The sequence below is a fragment of the Panicum hallii genome, chromosome 8 (genome assembly GCF_002211085.1).
Source record: "Panicum hallii strain FIL2 chromosome 8, PHallii_v3.1, whole genome shotgun sequence".
NCBI classification, from domain to species: Eukaryota; Viridiplantae; Streptophyta; class Magnoliopsida; order Poales; family Poaceae; genus Panicum; species Panicum hallii.
Genome location: NC_038049.1, coordinates 40,097,671 through 40,103,670, shown reverse-complemented (window position 1 = coordinate 40,103,670; position 6,000 = coordinate 40,097,671).

The following is a 6,000-nucleotide window of genomic DNA, read 5'->3' as shown; positions in this document are numbered from 1 at the left end:
GGATCTTGAGCCCTCTGAGGATTTCGGCATTGGCCCGCTCAACTTGGCCATTGCTCCTGGGATGCGCCACAGAGGCGAAACAGAGCTGGATGCCCATATCCTCACAGTACTCCTGGAAGTACTGGCTCGTGAACTGAGTCCCATTGTCAGTAATGACCCGGTTCGGGACCCCGAACCGGCACACGATTGACCTGAGGAAAGCAGTTGCCGACGCCTTGGTGATGTTGACCACTGGGGTTGCCTCCGGCCACTTAGTGAATTTGTCAATGGCAACATAGAGGTACCGGTACCCGTCTACGGCCCTAGGGAAAGGTCCCAAAATATCCAACCCCCACACGGCAAAGGGCCAAGAGGGAGGAATCATCTGCAGCGCCTGAGCTGGAGTGTGTATCTGCCTTGAATGGAACTGGCACGCTTTGCAGGACCTTACCAACTTAGCTGCATCCTGGAGTGCTGTCGGCCAGTAAAAGCCATGCCGGAAAGCTTTACCAACCAGCGTGCGGGATGAAGAATGACTTCCCCACTCGCCTCCATGGATCTCCGCAAGCAAGTCGTGGCCCTCTTCCTGGGTGATGCACCGCATGAGGACGCCATTGGCGCCACGGCGGTAGAGATCCCCTTCTACCACCGTGTATCGCTTAGCCATCCGGACAATGCGCTCAGCAGATGCTTGATCTTCAGGAAGGTAATTATCTTTCAGGTAGTCCCGGACCTTAGAGATCCATGCATCAGGACTTTCCTGAGAAACTGGGCGTAGCTCCCTGAGGTCTCCGGGACCCGCAAGGGAGCACACAACCCTTGGCGGGCACCACGGATGGATTGCCGCCGGGACCGCTAGCTTCGAGGTGCTAGTCCGACCTCCTTCACCCAGGTCGGCAGACTGGGCGGAAGGCTTCAGCAGACGTCTCAGGAAGACGCCCTCAGGCACGGGTGCCTGAGTCGATGCACTCGCGGAGAGCGCATCAGCTGCTGTGTTGCCTTCGCGTGGAACATGTTGCAGTTCCAGCACATCGAAGTCCTTTTCCAGCCTCTTCACATGAATGAGGTAGGCTGCGAGCTGGGGGTTGTTGCAGCAACACTCCCCCCGGACTTGTCTGATGATGAGTTGGGAGTCCCCTTTGACTAGGAGCTCCCGGACCCCCATGGACAGAGCCACCGTGAGCCCGAAGATTAAGGCCTCATACTCCGCCATGTTGTTGGTGGCCTCAAAATCAAGGTGCACCATATACTTTAACTGCTCGCCACGTGGGCCGATGAGGACCACGCCAGCCCCGGCCCTCTTGCTGCGGGCGGACCCGTCAAAGTAGAGGGTCCAGTGAGGTCCGGTGAAGACCGGAGCCCTGACCTCCAGACGTGGGGGGTCCGTCCCCTGGTGCGGACCCCCGGAGGCGCTTGGTGCCGGCGTCCATTCCGCGATGAAGTCAGTAAGGATCTGGCTCTTGATGGCGTGACGCGGCTGGAAGTCGAGCTGGAACCCAGCGAGCTCTGCCGCCCACTTGGCGATGTTGCCTGTGGCGTTGGAGTTGTGGAGGATGGCCCTCAATGGGTAGGCGGTCACCACCACGACCTTGTGGGCCTGAAAGTAGTGGCGGAGCTTCCTGGATGCAACAAGTATAGCATAAAGGAGCTTATGCGTCTCAGGATACCTGGCCTTTGCCTCGTGAAGGACCTCACTGACATAGTAGACCGGCTTCTGGATGGTCCTGACTCTGCCAGGTGGGTTAGACCCTTCGGCTTCAGCTGGGTACCCGTCGGCCCCCAGGCTGCTTGGCGCTTGTTCGGGTCGGGACCCGGCCGGACCCTCCGAAGTAGGGCCGGTTGCTGGAGTGATGGAGGTCGGACCTCCTTTTCCTGCGGGAGGGTCCACGGAGGCCCCCTGCGGGAGAACTTCGGACCTTTCGGTGACCAGCACCATGCTGATCACTTCGGCCGTTGCTGCAAGATAAAGAAACAGTGTCTCACCTGGGTCCGGTGCGACGAGGACCGGCAAGGAGGTAAGGTACTGCTTCATCTCTTGGAAGGCATGTTCTGCCTCTTCGGTCCATGCAAATGGGCCGGACCCCCTCATCAATTTGAAGAAGGGAAGCGCCCTCTCCGCCAGCCTCGAGATGAAGCGGCTGAGGGCTGCAAGGGACCCTGTTAACCTCTGTACATCCTTGAGGCGCGCAGGGGGCCTCATTGCTTCAATCGCCCGGACCTTATCCGGGTTGGCTTCGATCCCCCGGTGGGAGACTAGGAAACCAAGGAGCTTTCCCGCCGATACGCCAAAGACGCACTTCTCGGGGTTAAGCTTGGTGGAGGTCGCCCGTAACTTGTCGAAGACTTGAGCTAGATTTTCCAATAGGGAGCTCGACTCTCTAGTCTTGACAACGATGTCATCAACATACACCTCGACTATATCTCTAACCAAATCACCTAGAGTGATGTTCATTGCTCGAGCAAAGGTGGGTAGAGCATTAAGCAATCCATAAGGCATCACTATATAGCAATAAAGACCATCCACTATTACAAAAGCTGTATGCTTCCTATCATCACTAGCCATTTTGATTTGGTGGAAACCAGAATAGGCATCTATGAAGGACAGCAAATCACACCCGGAGGTGGAGTCTACAATCTGATCTATAGCGGGAGTGGATAAGGGTCTTTTGGACATGCCTTATTAAGATTGGTGTAGTCGATGCACATCCGAAGCTTCCCGTTGGCCTTTGGGACCACGACCGGGTTGGCCAACCATACGGGATGGTAGACCTCCTCGATGAAACCAGCCTGCAGCAACTTGCGAACCTCTTCACGGATGAAGTTTTGCCGCTCAATGGACTGCTTGCGTGGCTTCTGCCGGACCGGCCTGGCGTTGGGGTGGATCTTCAGATGATGCTCAATCACCTCCCTAGGGATCCCGGGCATCTGCGACGGTTCCCAGGCGAACACGTCGACATTTGCCTGGAGGAAGGCGATGAGCGCGCTTTCCTATTTCTCTCCCAGGTTGCCACCGATGCGGGTGGTCTGGGAGGTCTCCGCTCCGACCTGGACGGTCTTCACGGGAACATCGTCCGTGTCGAACGGACGGACCTTCGGTGCCTTGGCCAGGGCCTTGGCACGTGAGGTCGAGGGGTCGGACCCCTGGGCGCCAGCTGCAGGGGTAAGCCCGGTGGCCAGCGCATGGAGCTTTTCGACTGCCACAACAGCAGCGGCCCGATCGCTCTGGATGGTGAGGACGCCTGCCGGAGAAGGCATCTTCAGGACCAGGTACCCGTAGTGGGCGACGGCCATGAACCGGTACAGGGCCGGTCTGCCGATGATGGCGTTGAAGGGGAGGTTAACTTCCGCAACCTCGAACTGCACGTTCTCGGTACGGAAATTGTCCTCCGTCCCGAATGTAACCGGTAAGGTGATGGTCCCCACCGGGTACACGGGATCCGGGCCCACTCCCGAGAATGGGCGTGATGGAGCCAGCTTGGACTCCGGAATCTGCAGGTGCTTGAACGCTGCATAGCTGATGACGCTGAGGCCGGCGCCTCCGTCGATCAGCACATGGTGAAGGCGAACATTGGCGATGGTGGGTGCCGTGATGAGCGGCAGCACTCCTGCGCCCGCCATGTTCTCTGGGCAATCGGACGGCCCGAAGGAGATGGTGGTGCCCTTCCACCGCTGGTGGGGCGCCGCCCTCGGCACCCCTGGTTTCACCGAGAGGACCTCTCGGCGAAGGGCCTTGACGTCCCGCCGGGAGACGAGCTCCGAACTGCCACCGTACATAACGTACAGCTTCTTGCGGCGCTCGTCCCCGCCGGACTCGGAATCGGACTGCTGGAAAAGTCCCTTGAGGTCTTTATTGGGGGTTTGATACCCCAACTCCCTCTCAGTCGCAGCTGCGTCGGCATCAGAGGCTTTCTCCTTGCCGGACCGCCGCGGAGGGGAGGAGCCTTCCTTGGAGGCTTGGTCTCGCCTCTTGCTGAAGCGCTCCGCGAGCTTCTGGATCTCGCGGCACTCGGTGGCGCTGTGGCGAGCCCCCGGATGAACAGGGCACGACCCGGGGTCGGTGCGCTGCTGTCACGGGCGCTTGCCACGGGAGTTCTGGCCCCCAGTCGTTGCAGCTGCAACGGCCGGACCCCCAATCCGTGACTTGTCAAAGCCACGGTTCTTCTTGTTCTTCTTCTTGCCGCTGCCGGGGGCAGCGACACTGGGTCCACTCGTCTGAGCGGGACCTGCCTGGGTTGCAGTGTGCCATGCACGGCCTTCTGCAGCCCGGGCGCACTTGTCCGCCAGAGCGAACAGGGTGGTGATGGCTTCCACTTGGTGGGTCGCCAGCTTCTCTAGCATCTTCTCGTCCCGGACTCCCTGTCGGAAGGCCGTGATGATAGATGCATCGGAGATACGTGGGATAGTTCCACGTACCTTGGTGAAGCGGGAGATGAAGGTCCGGAGGGTTTCCCCGGGTTGTTGCCTCACGGCGTGGAGGTGGGCCTCCACACCATGCTGCTGGTACGCGCTGGCAAAGTTCGCAGTGAACTGTGCGCAGAGCTCTCCCCAGGACTGGATGGATCCCGGGGTAAGGTTCATGAGCCAGGTCCGGGCTGGTCCGGTCAAGGCTACATGAAAGTAACTTGCCATGACAGCTTCGTTACCTCCAGCCGCCGTGATGGCGGTGATGTAGACCTGCAGGAACTCTGACGGGTTGGAGGACCCGTCATATTTTTCCGGCAGGTGAGGCCGAAACTTGGACGGCCAGGCGACCGCGCGAAGGTGGTCTGCGAGTGCTGCGCAGCCCACGCCCGACATCGGCGCCTGGGTGAGTCCTTGCGGCCTGGCCGCAGCCGCATCGAGCTCAGGCGCAAGGTTCCGACCCTCCATGTTGAGCCGTCGGTTACGTGCTCGCTCGATGGAGATCCTGGCATCCTCTCCCGCATGCCTGCGGTTGAGCTCCGCCCGGAGATCCTCGGTCCGTGCACTCCTCACTGATGGTGAGTGCACAGAACCGGATGCGCCGCCCTGGCGACGGCGCTGCCTGGACACAGACCCCCCAGCTGAGCCTGGGGAAGCCTGTGCCAGGTTGAGGAGGCGGTCGACGTCGTCACGCCATTGTCTGTGCGCGTCTGGCGACGCTGCCTCACCATGGGGGTTGCGGAGCAACTCCCTGGCTGCCATGAGGGGCCCGCTCGGTGGGAGCACCGATTGGGCCACTGAGGCCCGCTCTGCTGCACACAGTGGAGCAGCACGCGGAGCCACTCTGGAGGCGGGATGGCGCGAGGCGTGTGGCGCCGTCGACGCCACTTCTTCACCGATCAGGAGGTCATGGTGACCATTTTCCTGCGCCATTGAGGTCGTGAAGGTCGACCGAGCGCAAACCAAACCTAAGACCCCTACCTGGCGCGCCAAATGTTGGAGGTATTCTCCAGCCGGGTGGCGGAAAGCACCCGCCTAATCCTAGTTAAGGATGGGTTTGGAGGAGACTTAGGAGCGCTCGATCGGTGGACAGATGAACACGGGAAAGACGCAAGGGTTTTAGAGTAGTTCGGGCCGCCGGAGCGTAATACCCTACGTCCACTTTGGTGTTGTATTGGCTGCGTGAGCCTGAATGGAAAGCAGCCTAAGCTTGTGTGTGTGCCTCCTAGCCCCTTCTAACGAGTACACTCTCCCTTTTATAGTCCAAGGGGAGTGCTTACACTGAGCGGGACCCCGACAGGTGGGCCCAGCCAACAGGAGCTGTTCTACGAGAGATATGGAGGTCATCTCCTCGAGCTCCTCTCCGTAGTCCTCTTGATCGAGAAATTGATGTGCGTATCTACAGCCAGGATATGGCCATGTAGAGCCTTGTCTTGTACAGTGTCCGGCGTCAGCGTTACCCAACAGTGAAGCCGTGCTGTCACTGTTGGGATGGGACCTTCGGTCAGGGGGTGAGATGGTGCTGCCCCGTTGCGTGCGCACTGTTACAGCGCACGCCTTGGCTCGTCTATTACAGGCCATCATCACGCGTGCAGCGCCGTGACGGGACTGCACACAGTC